The following is a 15,728-nucleotide window of genomic DNA, read 5'->3' as shown; positions in this document are numbered from 1 at the left end:
TTCAAAGAAAAATAATGGAAACGGTAAAAACCCATTAGACCTACTCTTCAGAGCTCGACGATTAATAGCACTAAAAAAGACAACACGCTCACTCAAATCTCCTAACCTCTATCAATTTCTCTACGAAACAAAACACTAAATTCATTCGAACGGAGCGAGGTGACTGAATATGTTACATACTATCTGGTTCGATCTTCAATGTTTGGTCAAATCAAATACGTGACATCTATTATAGAATTGTAGTTTTTAAATTACACATTGAGGGCCAGTAGTTTTACTATAAAATCAAAAACAATATTTAAATTTAATTATTTAAATGTCAGTTCAACTATTTCTAAATATAGGTAAAATTATAAATTTTAAGTTTGAATAAAGTAAATATACTATATAGACACATTTTGTAGAATTTTATTATCGTTGTTACTTAGCTCTCAGATCTGAGTGAAGTGAATCAACGCAATGTCCAGAGTTTATACACGATGTCTTACCAGTTACCAAGTATATTATTTTTATACATTGAAATATTTTTATGGGAAAATGAATTTGGACCTTACTATATTTGGCCAAATGTTGAGAGTTCTTCAGTAACTCGTTTGAAATGAAATAAACAGTAATCTCTTTTCGTATTTTGTATTAAATTCCTTCAGAATTGTTCAAAAAAATATTTTATTGTATTGTATTTTTTATTTTCAATTTGAAACACACAATAAATTGGACGGTGCGTGGGTAAAAGGGAATAAGTCAAAAACATTACTTTCGTGAAACTAAAAACAATTCAGAACATACAAAAGTTAAAATATAGTGTTAACTATTATTTATTCATGCATTTATTCAGTAGTGCGCAACCTTTTTTTGATCCACGACTCCCAAATATATTTGTTTCGATGAGGTGACCCTACAATGCTTTATATTATGATCCTTTAATCAAAAATGTATATTAAATAATACAAATTTAAATACATACATACTTTTAGAATTGTTTGACTTATTTCGTTTGGGGTAAATTTAATTTTACTTATTCTCCTTTAAATATGACAATATGTCATTATTATGGGGCTATACGTCAATGCATAGGTAGATGTTTTCTCTTGGTCACGATTTACTGATGAATTGTTGAAACAACTTGCAATTTAATGAATTGATCTTATTAATTGCCATAATTATAATTGCCTTTTCTTTTTTAAATAAGTAAATATACATTATTTGATAGTCTCATCAATTACTTTATATTTTGAACACAAGAGGTAACATTTTGATAAAAAATAATAAACATTAAATATAATAAAGTATTGATAATATAGTGTTGACAATAGGATATAAATAGCATAATCAATATTACTGTTTTTCTCTCCAGTGTAACATGATGAAATTCCAAATTCAAATAAATGTAGACCACTAAATCTACAGGAATCTGTGAAAAAATAAAGTCTCAATTGTTACTTAATCCCTTTTACCCGCACTCCATCCAATTGAAAAATTCTATTCAAATTAATTAAAATAAAATAGTAATGATTTACATCATCAAAATACAAACAATAATTATTTTTAATTTATAATGTAAACAGCTGTATTATTTTAGTATTCATCTAATATTCATACAAAGTGTTTGGGAGGATTTGAATTTATATGTTCCATTTTAAACACTTTAAGATAGGAATGTTTATCAAATGCGTATAATTTAATGTATCTGACATAAGATAAGTGCATTATTTCAAACCACGGAATAAAATTGTTCTTAATGAATTGATACAACATTAAATACAACAAAATTAAAAAAATATATTATTTAAAAACTGAATTCAAAAACTTATTAATATTGTGATACTATTTAATAGTAACTACCTATGTGATTGTCAAAAATTGTATTTATAATATTGAATATCAAAAAGCTTTTTCTAATATTATTTTAGTCACCAATTGTAGTTCATAATACTTTTAAATGTATTCTTGATTTTACTAAAATTTAATTTTGGTCTGTTATTTTGACAAAAAAATAATTATTATAAAATCAACTTTCAGCAACAGAACAGCTAAACTTTTGAACGAACAAATTATGCGAAAAATACTTGTTACAATAAACCGTAAAAGTATCTATAATGGAAGTAATAAACTGTAGTTGGCATATTATTTTCGACTAATGCATAATACTGCATAGTTTCTTAATTCACACGATTAATTTTTCAAAATATTTAAAAATTGCTATTTGCAAGAAACTGACATTTATGATTTACGGTACGATAAATGATATATTTTGAAAAAACAGTCATACTCTTTAGAAATAAAAATTAATTTTTTCTGCCTATGTGGTCTAAGGATCTTAGAATGTGGTATCATTAATCATTAAAATAATATGTTCTAAACAATTTTAAATTTGAGACTTTATGAAATATGCCCTTAAAACTAAAAACCTCAAATTATGTAAATATAATATTATACACTACCTACCTATAATACATTTTTAACATTTTTTTGGTAGCATCTTAAACCTAATTTCTAGCTTACTAAGCAATAAATCTTATAATCCACAAAAAATGTGCAAATGCAACAACTTCCAAACCCTAGAATGGTCATCATTAGAGTTCAATTCCCGTCTTTCCATAATTTGTATGTTGTTTTTCCCGGCGCTTTTTAAAACTATTGGGAATTTTGATCTCCCCAAGCACCAACGATATTCACTTTCTCATCGAACAAGATATTGAAGTTGAAAATCAAAGCATTATTTCGACTAGGTACTTATCGCGTAAAGAGACAAAATTAGAAAAAAAAACACACATCATTGTAAAATCAATACGTTCATCGTTCCACTCAGAATCTAAAATAAATAAAATTAAATGAAAATACTTCGGTGCTTTATGTATGAAGTTGTAAAATGAAAAATTAGGTTTATTATATTATACACTATAATCTAATTTAATGAGTTTAATAAGCAACATGAATCTAAATTTGAATTCAGATTAATGTAATATTTTATTAGAACTTTATTTATTATTATTTGTTTTCTAATTTTATTTTTAGTAGTAAATATTTTTTAATTGGGTATCTATGTATATGTATATTGAATGTTAAATAAGTTAGTAAAAATATATTTGTATGTACTTATTCTCTACATACAACCTTTCGTGTATGTGATTTCATTATTTGTTTGTACCTACGATTCAAACTATTTAATAAATGTTGCAATAGATTTTTACTTTAAAGATAATAATATATTATCAAGGTTAAGGTTATATATCATCACTCATCAGTTATCTTTTTTAAACATCATGAACTGGCCGGGAGTATATTTTCATAACATTTATCATATTGTTCCATATTTTTTTTTAAATTAAGATGATAAGATTAAGTTTAATTTGTGCACACAATTTTGATTCTTAATATTGAATTGGTGAAAATGAAATACTATAACTTACATGTACCTACTTTACGTATGTGAAACCAGTTTTGAGTATTATTTCAACAGTAGGTATGGTATTATAAATGTATGATTACAGGTAGTATAACTAAATTGAACATTAAACTTATAAGTTATAATAATAATTATAAAGTAAGTACCTATATAAACCATTCACGTTCTATTCAAAACTATTTGAAAATTTACCTCTTTAATATAATTTTTGAATTGTTATATTTTAGAGTTATTATTTTTAATTAATGTATAAACTTTGATGTATTATGATTTAAAATTATACTATTTTCAAGAAGAAAATAATTATTATATTGATCATTATTATTTATTATCTATATAATAAGAAGTATATAAACTAGTCAAGAAGTTTCGACAATTTGTAAGTGTTTGTGATCAGGTTATTACTTTGTTCATTATAATTGTGTAAAAAAAATATAATCTCTTACTGGTACAAGTATTATAAAATTATAAGTTATTTTACTAAGTAAATTACATTTTTCATATTAATATTATATTGTTTCTTTGTAAATAACTAAAAATATACGATTTGTGAATTTAAAAGTAAGGAAAAAATATCTAACGAAATAAATATTTTATTATGAGTTCGACTACATTTAAACTAAATGGCTTTAACAGGGGGGCATCTTATTAGTTCTAAAAAAGGCTTTTAATTCTTGTAAAGGAATGATTAGAAAAGTTTATATTTCAATAGATATTTTTAAACTGCCCAAAAAAGTATATAAGTACCTAACATATTTTTATAAAAATGGAAAGTAATACCTAATTTATTTCATAAAATATGCTGTATTAAAACTGTAAGATTTACGTATATACCTTTGAGTTTTGGTAAATATTCTTCTTTTGTAATTTGAAAAAAATTATATTAGGTACAAGGCACAAGAAATATTTTTAATCAAGTAACTAACTTATTTTAGAAAATAAATCACCAGTATGTATAGTATGGTAGTTTAAAATGGTGATGCATAATATACAAATCTGAATTACTATTGGAATATATCGATCAGAACCTTAGTAATTATTGTTATTATTATTTGTATTATTACTACCATGGTTACCGAACAATTATTTTAATAATAATCCTAACATTTTATCAAATAATCGTAATTGTTTTCATTAATCCTGATTATTTTGAAAATACTAAGAAATTTATATTCTTGAACCACCGAAGTACAAACTAGATACAATTTTCTATCAGTAAACCCTCTAAAAGTTAATGAATGGAGCATTTTCTTCACTAAAAAAGTGTCTTCATACACAAAAATAACACATTACTGTAAAAACAATACGTTCATATAGCTTTATCCAGAATTTAAAAATTTAAAATAGCCAGTTTAAAAATAATCATAATATTTTAGATAATTTTTTTTCATAATAATATCACACCTGAGTATGATTATGTTGATATTATGATATAAACAATATTATAAAAATAATAAATGAAATTATACTTAACATTTGAGTACCTATTTAAAAATCAATAGTATCTCTGTAATATAATATCAACCAATCAAATTATTAATGTTTTTAATATCATACTGCATCCGAATAATATTACATTAGCAAAAAAAAATTAATAAAAATATCAAAACTCTTGGCATATAAATTATAGTATATAGTATATAGCAACCATTATTTCTGAAAACCAATTCTAATTTCTAATAGGTCAATATTACAGACGGGATGTATGTACGGATGGTTTTAACTTTCAACGTGTAACCTAATTATGGAATATTTGTATAAACTTTTAGAACAAAATACATTGAATAATTTGATAACCCTGGTTATTCTATTGTTTTTGTAAGCATGTTTTTCATTGTTCAATCTAATCAATAACTTGTTAAAAATATTGAAATAAAAAACAAGAAGCGTAAAACATTTTTCGTAATTTAAATAACATAAAAATGTAGTGTCATCTCAATGAAATATTATAATAATAGAAACGAACATCATTACAAATGTACAATGTACATATAAAAAATAAATATGATAATACTAAGTTGACCAATTTGTTGTTGATGTTTTCACCCCAGTTTTACATTTGTAGGTGCATTGAATTTAATTTTAGTATTAAAAAGCGTGCTCATATTATATTCCGTCGTAGATTAAATATTAATATTGTAACTACCTACCTATTGATATTCCTTAACATTTATTTTTACTCACCACGAAACAATTATTGTTTGAAACCATAGTAAATATTTTCTTCGTTGGGCTGACCGTTACACATTTTGAGAGGATTGTAAATTTTTATTATTCAAAATGCAGTAGTCTAGTAAGTCATTGCTATCGACTTGAAAATTATAATAATTGTTTGGCACCGTAATACGAACGCCAAACTATATTTATGCGGAAATGGATGGAATGTGTTCCACGATTCCACGTTGATACCGAAATACCGATCGAATAATGTTAATGCTGCTACCACGGTGGTTATAAAGTATTGCTAAATGCTAATAGGAGGTGTACAATATACATTAATACATTTATACCAACATATTATACAATGTCAGCGAAGGAATTATATGTTGGTGTACAGTACACGTGTTCTTACACATAGCCGGGAACCCGTTGTCGATTTTTGTCGAAGAGTATTATTATGGCGCTTAAATCAAATTTGAATTCAAACGAATATTGTTAAATCGAAAGTATACATAATAAATTCCATTGGACACTCAATTTTTTTTCACGGTTCAAATGCTCGTAGCTTATAGTCTGAACGACTTAATAGTTTAAAATATATTTTATTGTAATAATATGTATACAATATACATACTATTATAATAATATATGTAATATGTATATATATACAACAGCACTATACGTCTAATTAGATAATTATTTATTTAAAAATAATACAACTCGTAACACGCGCATAATATTGTTGGGGTTTGTTTTTTCTAAACGAGTAGCGGAATAATATATAATGTATATTATAATATAAAACAAAGAACGCAGTTTGTAGTCGTATAAAATAATTGCGAATCGTAATAAAAAAAATGTCTGTGTTTGGATGTTCATCGGTACACGCGCACAATATTATGTAGGTAGATACAGGTATAGCTAATACTGTATAAATCGCCGACGATAACTTACCCCTAAAAGTCCGTAAGAAGCACGGTGTTTCCGACCCTTTCATTTAATTCGTTAATGCCATATAATATATTATTATAATATGTTACATACCTGCTCGCGCAATACGATTTGTTACGAGAGTTGATTTGTGTACGTACGACTGTGCCCAGCGCCCCAGCGCATCAGACTATATAATAATATGTAATAATATGATGCATATATAGTGTCTCGCTGTATTTATCCCCAGCAAAAGTTTTTTTTCTACTCAATATTTTTGAAATATGATTTTGGAAAGTTATTACCAGATAGAGAGAGGGCCACAATTTTATTATTAAAATATACAAAACATTTTGGTTTACCAAGCTGTACAAAAAAAAAAAATTAAAATCATGGTTTTGCATTTCCGAAAATTAATTAGAGATATTCAATGTGTATGAGAGTCAATTTACTTTTTTCCATTTTGAATATTGGCTTATAACAAACTAAATTACAACAAAATATGATTTTTCCATTATATTTACCTGTTGTTTGCCATATTATCTTTGAGCTCTTTATATAGAAAGTAACTCCCACGTTCTTTATGTTTGGCTGACTTACCTCGTCCAGGGTGTTCCTCTTGATCTTTTTCCCTCAACTATTTTTTGATTTATTAAGCTGTATAATTCGTCACCATGCCTTAGTATGCTCGAGATCAATTTCCATCTCCTTTTATATAAAGTTTCTGTTAATATTCGGTTTTCTTTCTTATTGCGATCAAGAAGAATTTTAATTTGTTCTTCGTCTCAGTCCTATCTTTCTCCCACACCACGGGTTTCTATATATGGTCTTTTATATTATATTTTATGTAAAGTTATTTATCCGTAAATAATTTAAAAAGTTAACAGTCACTCATTTCCATTGAGTATATTTAAATAGTTATGCGTATGTTTTAAAGTGTAAGCTGCACGAAACGGGTATAGTGGGTGCCAGATGTGTATACGAAGTTAAGTGTCAACACAACATGATTTAACACTGTGTATGTATTATAATGTGCGATGTACAATGTACATACGCGACAGACTTAATCGTCTCCACATCCCATGGCCTTTGCAGCGTACCCTCAGCAATATATTATTATTATTATTATTATTATTATTATATCATGTGTATTTGTTTTTATATCCGGGTTCAGAGTTTTACAGATCGTAGCAGATCGTAAGTCGTAACAAATTGAACACGTAGAACGCGGACTTAAATGATAGTACCGATCCCGATTGTTTGATATTTTTAAAATTTAAAATAATTTTTACCATACAAAATTAACAATATTTTAATATGACATGTTTTAATCAACTTTTTTATATCCGACACGTCGTATATATTTGTTATTTGTAGGTATGTAATTCTAATTTAAATTCTTAATTTATTATTTTATTAATAATAAATACAACACGTTATAGTTTTATCTTGATCATAATAATAGTCACCATCATCATCATCACTATAACCATCCCCATCATCATCATTATCGTTCGAGGCTTTATAGCCGTTGCAGCATAATATGCATAATTCTATGCGAACAGATTATTGCGAATTGGCGATTAGAATCATCGCTTCCCATAATTTCTGTGTATATGTTATATGCGCTTATAACTATAATATACGTTAAATCAAAATTCAAGTGCACGAGTGAGAATTTTGTAAGTAATAATGGTAAGTAATAATGAAGCTCATTATATCCATACATTAAGATCGTGGAACCATTGCGGCGTTTGATGATAATTTACTGCCATTGAAAGGAATACGAAACACGATAATTGATTTGGTTCGAGTAGGAACCTCTATGATATTTATTATTTGCGATCAATTCCAAAATCGTGTCGGGAAAACGAATACCTATAAAATTAATCTCGTCGAAACCCCATCATATAATATGATGGGTTGTAGCACCTTAATGTAATGATATCTATTATTTTCGTATTGTACTGGTTATATTTTAATGGTGTTTATATTATATTATAACTTTCAACTTTATATTTGGTGGACAACGTGCAACGCTGAAAATCATTATCATGGACTCGTGGTGTCTTGTGGTCTTAGGTATTTTTATAAAATATTCTAAAAAATATTAATCAGACTCTATGTAAAATTGTGTTTATCAACTAAACATTTTATTACATTATAATATTGAAGACAGATGCATCAGGAAATTAGTTGTTTAAATATGTTATACAAAATTATTAAAACCTAAAACATTATACGGTTAAACGAAAGTAGAAAATTTCAAAATGTGGCCACTGTGCCGGATATCCGGGCATAAGTACAATAGGTGCATCGCACCGGAGACCCCGACACGTTTTATATCAATATTGTATAATATTGTTGAATATTGTCACACAAATATAGTAAACTTATGACCTACACTTTATGATGTAATAGCAATTTTATCTACACATGTCTTACATGATAGACTGTAAGTTAGAAAATTATTCTTCGCAAGCAATAAGCTTCAACTTCTAAACGTCTTGCACGAATAGCTATAGTAAATTCTTGAATGCTTTGTGTTTTGGCATATTTTATATGAAAAAAGCCAAAAATATTCGGAAATTTATGGGCTTGACAATTTGTTTATCATTATAATATATATAAAGGATTCACAAACTGCTTGTATCTGCAAATGTATAATTTTAAGTCGACAATCAATACGACGCATGAGTGTATTAATTATTATACTCACAACTCACAAGATCCCAGAGCTCGATTTTTTTTTAAAGATCATCAAGAATTAACTAAAATCACTGTACATGATGATTGAAATAGTGAAAGAAATGTTAGTGAAAAATTGATATGAAACAAATTATAGACAATTTGTATAATGATAAAAGAACGAGAAATATTTTGTTCTAAATTAATTTTTTTTTAGGTTGGTACTTGCTTACAAATATTAAAACCAGTTTTGTGTCGATTAGAACATTGTTTGGTTTACCTATTGATCGACGTCATTTATTTTTTAGTGCTTATAATTTATTTTATAATATATTAGAATGTGTATAGAAGAAAATATATAGTTGTTTTAAGAACATAATTCCCAGAAAACCCATCATGATTCGAAAATTAACCTCTATGGTTGGTTTCTAGTCCTACAGTGTTAATCTGCAATGACCTAGTCACGATATTTTCAACCTTCTTAATTATTTTAAAGTTTTCTAATCATATTTTGATCCTATTTTATATCTACATTTATTTTGATTCTTTTGTAAACCATCTATCAAACAGTTTCTTTCATTATCTTACGAGCTCAAATGGCGTCGTCCACTACAACTTAATCGAAAGCCCACCAAAAATTCGCCGTCTCAAGAGAGGAAGACCCCACGACCGAATCAAATGTCCTACCACTAATCACTGACACATCGAATACATCAAGCCAGAAAAATTCTAGTTCTTAACTTAATTAATAATTAATACTTAGTATTTTTATATCGCACTTATATAAGTAAGAAAATTGTATGTATATATTATAAATAGGCCTAGATAGCTACTCTAGCTAGGAAAGCCTTAATATAAATTTAAAAAAAAAATTTTGATTCTTTGGACATCTTTAAGTATATATTTTAATATATTATAATTACGTTTAATTTGAAATTTATTGAAGTAATCATACTTATGTTATGAGTGAAAATTAAAAGAAATTAACGACAACTTAATTATCCGTAATTTCTATAACTTAGAGTAGATATGGTGTTCAAGAAAGTTCTCCCTCTTAACATTTATATTGTTTATTCATGTACTAGGCAAGATATTTGTCTAATTATGATAAAATGAAAAAAATAACAATTGAAATGTGTATTTTTATCAAAGTAAAATACAGTTACCTATATGGAATCCAGGTTGATATCCTTAATCAATTCACATAAATATTATGCATGTACTGTAAGTGTGTGGTCAATAATATAAGTATAACCAACCTAACTAATAAACTTCGTCGAAAACCACTTGCTAGTAATCATCGATAGAAAAATCGTAAATATCACAGTAGTCACAGAGATAACAATATACAAATAACAATTCCCAAATACTGAAATACATAGGTGGTTATTTTAAAATACCATGAATTCAGGTGTCAAACGCTAAAATCCAATTATTATATCCACATTCGTCATATTTTTTCGACAGATTTGATTTAGAATCCAATAGTGTAAACGACTTGGTGACATGATAAATACATGTAAAGTATTACTTTACCTAAAATATTGTATTGAATTATGTATACATAGTGATTTATCAAGCATGATCACTCCATGTTTACTCTTCAATAAAACATTTATTCAAATTCAAATGTTTTACATTTTTATTATTCCTATAAAGACTATATTATAGTTTTTAAATATTTAACTCTACCTTTCATACCATTTGAAGAATATTTATAATACAAATTATTTTAATATGTAAGTAGTCTATAGTTAATATAACGTTTTATTTATGTATATCGATGCGTGTACGCAAGTGAATGCAAATTTAATTTATTTTAACAAGTGTTAAAAATCTTAATAACTTTATTTTTTCGTATGACATCTTTATAACTACAAAATAATAACTACGCGATTCGGTGCTTAAGACTTAAATGTTTAAACAATTACACTAAATCGTGTTTCTATAATTAAATAATTATTAATCATATATAAACGATGGTAAGTATCCTGGATTATTCACGACCTCGAGTAAATTGGGCCACTAATGAATTTAAAATGTTTGGTAATTAAATCAAATACAACAGGTTATCTAATGTATGTTTTAAAGTAATTATAAGTATATTAAATTAATTGATGACAGTAAAATATTCAAAACCAGTAGGTAGCCCAATGGCCAATACAATACACCATACAGTCATAATGTATAATTCAGTATTTAATATGATAAACGTTGAAACATATTATTTACAACGAAAAATAAAATATGGTTGAAAACAAATTGTAATTTCATCACTTGTAAACATAAATAAAAATTATCTACTCGAAAACGATCACATAGTATAAAAATATGATTAATAAGTATGGATATATTACGTATATCATTATAGATTCTGAGCGGAGTGATGATTGAATATATTTTATTGTGTGTGAAGTTATTTTTTGTGTACATGTACAATATGATTTATAAGAGAAAATGCTTTGATATTCAATGTTGATGGTGATTTCAGATAAATAATTGGATTTAGTTTTAGATTTAGATTTGAGGTCAAAATTTGAAATTTCCACTAACTACATTTAAAATAATCAGAAAAAAAATTAGAAAAATCCTGAATTTTCAACGTTTTTATTAACATTTGGGTAACTTTAGGGTCCATCTATTTACAACAAATTATTATGTCTACTATTATAAATTACTATGTATCTATAAGCTATATATAATAAAATATTAACAAATTATACATGTGTTGACTACTATTTATAAAATATTCTGCTTTATTAACTGTTATTATTTTAATCCAATACTGGTTTTTGTTAAAATATTTTTGTAAGACTTCGATTATAATATAATATAATTTATTTATTTAATCTTTTTTCATAAACAATGTTGTACCTAATGGTAGTAACCAATAAAGTTAAATTGAGTTATTTACAGTTGTTGTAAATATGTATTTGTTACTATATTGGTGTATTGCGTATCACTTACGCATTTGCCTTAACATTTTAAAACTAGTTAAGACCCGAAATATGGATATTTTGTCCTCTTAATGTGCGTAGATAAGATATATTTGTTTCTAAATAAAAAATATTTATAACTTGTAATAATAATATAAAACAAATAAGCACAACTCTAGAGTATGGTTAATATTCTCCTCTTTACATTAGGCATATCCATCGTCAAGATCACTCTAAAATTAACTAAAACAAAACTGCAATATTACTAATTTGGTAAATAATTATTTAACTTGTTACACATGTGCGAGACAAAGACCCGAAATATGGATATTTTGTCCTCTTAATGTGTGTGTGGTCATAGAGTCTGTTTTAGTTGCTGTGTATGAAACCGTTAAATACGCAAGCTATGAAACATTTCTTATTAATAATAACAGTCGTTATGGCAACTTGTACAGTTGTACACCGTCAAATTGATTTGGGTTTTGTTTACTCGTGTCCTAACGCCTTAATAGTGGGTACGAGATGAAATACTCTATGAAGTACCTACGAGTAAGTATAGCCTGCAGTATATAATATAGGCACATAATTAATGTTTCATTCCTCCGGAGTCGTTGAGACTAGTTCTGTAATAATGAAGCTTTATTTACGTTAAGAATTCAATTTTTTTGTTTAATATTTTTTATTTTTTCATCAGGTAATTCACTGAGCCAGTCAAAATCTTAGTGGGGTAACATAACGTTTCTACTATACTGCATTTCACCCCTACCACTCGAACGTTAGCTCATAATATTTTAGATATACAATACCTAGTGAATATCACGTTGTATAGGAATTTTATTCTGTGAAATTTTTTTACTCATTTCGCTAGGTACCTACCTGTAAATATTATTATCTACCTTCTATATACTTAGTATTTAGTATAATAATAGTACAACCAGTTTCTATTATATTATTATACGCATTTTTTTTTTATGATTAAGCGCATCGCGCTTCTATAGTTAATACAATACATAATATTAAATGACAAATCATTAGCATCTCCCATGTATATTGAATTCAAATCTATAATTATTTTGAACACTGCTACATATCGTATCATGATCAAATTATTGTGTACAACAATAATATTATATTTATAATGTGAGATAAAATTTTAAGTCTCGTTTCGAACAATAATTAAAGAATGATAAGTATAACATTACCTACAAATTATATAGGATGACTCATCAAGTATGTCCACTCCCCTTTATTTCTTCAATAATTGTTTAAAATCTGATTATTGGAATTTTTTATTATACTTTAAGAACATATTTTTAAATTCTTTAGATTGGTTGTACTACTTAAGGAACATCATGTGGAAAAACAATGTTTTGTTTTTCAAATAAGAACACCCCTTATCAACTGCAAATTATACAGTGGATAATTTTCCTAAAAATGTTGATGCATCCGAGTTGAAATTCGTATTAGTATTATGTGTTATTTAACTTTGTGTTCTAATGATAAAAGGTCCACGATAATGGGTTTATAAGATATGGGGGCTAGGTTGATTTAAATATTTTAGTCTTTAATATTAATCTATCAACATTAATTATTTGTAAAAATGAGCCATGTATAATAAATACTATATTATCCAATTTTACGACTATTTCATATTTTTGTAAAACTATTTTGAAGGACTATAATATTATCCTTATTATAACCATTTTAATAACTAAGAAACTACTCAATCGAATTTTCAAAAAAATACCCACTAAGTAATTTACAGTAAAAAGGGGGATTTTTAATTTGAAAACAAAAGCTTGTATCGTCACAGGGCACTTCTTAAGTAGTACAAAAAATTCAAGAATTTGAAAATATGGTCTTTGAGTATATTTAAAAATACCAAAAATCAGAAATAGAATTAATTCATTATTAAAGAGAAAATTGTGTGTGAGCATTCTCGGCGAATCACCCTGTATGCGCTATACATAAAAAAAACAAAACACTTTTGTGTCTTAACGTACAATTGTATATTATGACGTGTATTATGTGTATGCCATGATATTAATATCACATTTTATTATCGTAGGTACCTATATTTTAGGTTACCACTCATGCTTGAGGTTTATATTTTGTATTTAACATAGTTATAATATTAATGTAACACAATAATTATTTAGTCAGACCATTTATAAAAAATATGAGATTTCCATGATCCGTAGTATTGCCTGGATTACTTAACACCCATATTAACCCAAAGAATAATAACGATTCAATAAATAAAACTTAATAACCCAATGACGTCAGTGATTACTATTACAACGTAATATAATTAAGCTAGTTATAAAGTTAATACCCATAATATGATATCTATCTACGTGTCCAGTGAAGTATTTTCGAGGGGTTGGTATAAGGTGTTCCCACTCACAGGTAATTTATTATAGTCCTACACATGTTCTTGAACTCTAATGAAATTAAAAAAATATATAATATATACCTAAATATAACTAAAATATTGTTAGTATAGTTTTATTATCAAGATGTAGAAAAAGTATATTATATCTACAGATTAAAAATTGTGATTTAGGTACTTATCTACATCATATTATTATTATAGTTTTAAAATCTATCATTTTTCATCTCTTTGGTACACATTGATGATTTTATTAGGGTGTAGTGTGATCAATTTTGTATTTATAATCAGGGTGAACATAAGTTTGTTTATCAACATTTTATAGTTGATTGTAAAATTATTCCTCATAATTACAATCCCTCCCCCACCCGAAAAATATTCATTATTACACTACTATACAAGCGCTGGGATTTCATTCAAATAATAATAATAATATTAATCGTCTTACTTACACTGCTCGTTGTATCGTTGTGTCTCGCATCCCAAACTTCAATAACACCACAAAGTCTTACTGGAAATATTTTTTGGATGGACTAAAGTGCGGCGATATGACTACAAAACGAACTTCATGAAAAATAAACACCCACACGGAACCAATGCGAAACCGCCTAGCTCGTGTACACACGATACGACTGATCAGCAATTCAAATTGAATTCAAAATTATTCTTTAACTTTAGACGAACGGGCTCTCCCTCCTGCCACCATTCGCAATAAAAACGCTATTTACTGGTATAACGTACTGCGACCGGTTTCACGTTCTCAAGTTCGACAGGATTCACGTTGTCGATTTGCCATTTTTCCGTATAATAAATCACTAAACATTAACGCCGTAGCTGGCCATTTCAAATTTGTAATATTTTTCACACGTTCAACTATTATAATAAATAGATAACGTGGAAAAATAAAACAAGTATTAAACAGCGAATTTCGTGAGATATTAAATGACAGTCGTAATACCTTATAACACTAGTATTAGTAGGCATACATCTATAATTTCTATTGTGTTTGTGTTCAGAATTTCAGTTTTTAATTATAGTTATTATTTATTAGTTATAAGCTACCTATTACAAATTTATTTGGATGCATAATATTTGAATAATCCTACCAAGTACCTATTATACCTATGTATATATTTTATACTATTATAATATACTATGTAGATATTATAATTTAATATATACGTTTAATTTGTGTAATTTAATTTATATTAAACAG

The 15,728-nt window shown here is 26.7% G+C and overlaps 1 protein-coding gene across 2 annotated transcripts in view; it reads right to left on the bottom strand.

The window, feature by feature from the left end:
* The window catches only part of LOC132941889 (diuretic hormone receptor-like), a 52,509-nt gene extending 37,370 nt beyond the window's left edge, over nucleotides 1–15,139 (bottom strand). Inside the window, exon 1 of one of the 2 annotated variants that reach the window (XM_061010115.1) lies at nucleotides 14,961–15,139. The gene's annotated coding sequence lies outside the window, so the exon portion shown is untranslated. The remainder of the gene's footprint in view (nucleotides 1–14,960) is intronic. The other variant, XM_061010114.1, reaches the window with a different exon arrangement.
* Nucleotides 15,140–15,728: the final 589 nt, after the last annotated feature.

Source organism: Metopolophium dirhodum, chromosome 3 (genome assembly GCF_019925205.1).
Source record: "Metopolophium dirhodum isolate CAU chromosome 3, ASM1992520v1, whole genome shotgun sequence".
Classification (NCBI taxonomy): domain Eukaryota; kingdom Metazoa; phylum Arthropoda; class Insecta; order Hemiptera; family Aphididae; genus Metopolophium; species Metopolophium dirhodum.
Note: the sequence above shows the minus strand (reverse complement) of the source record. Positions and strands in the feature narration are given on the sequence as shown.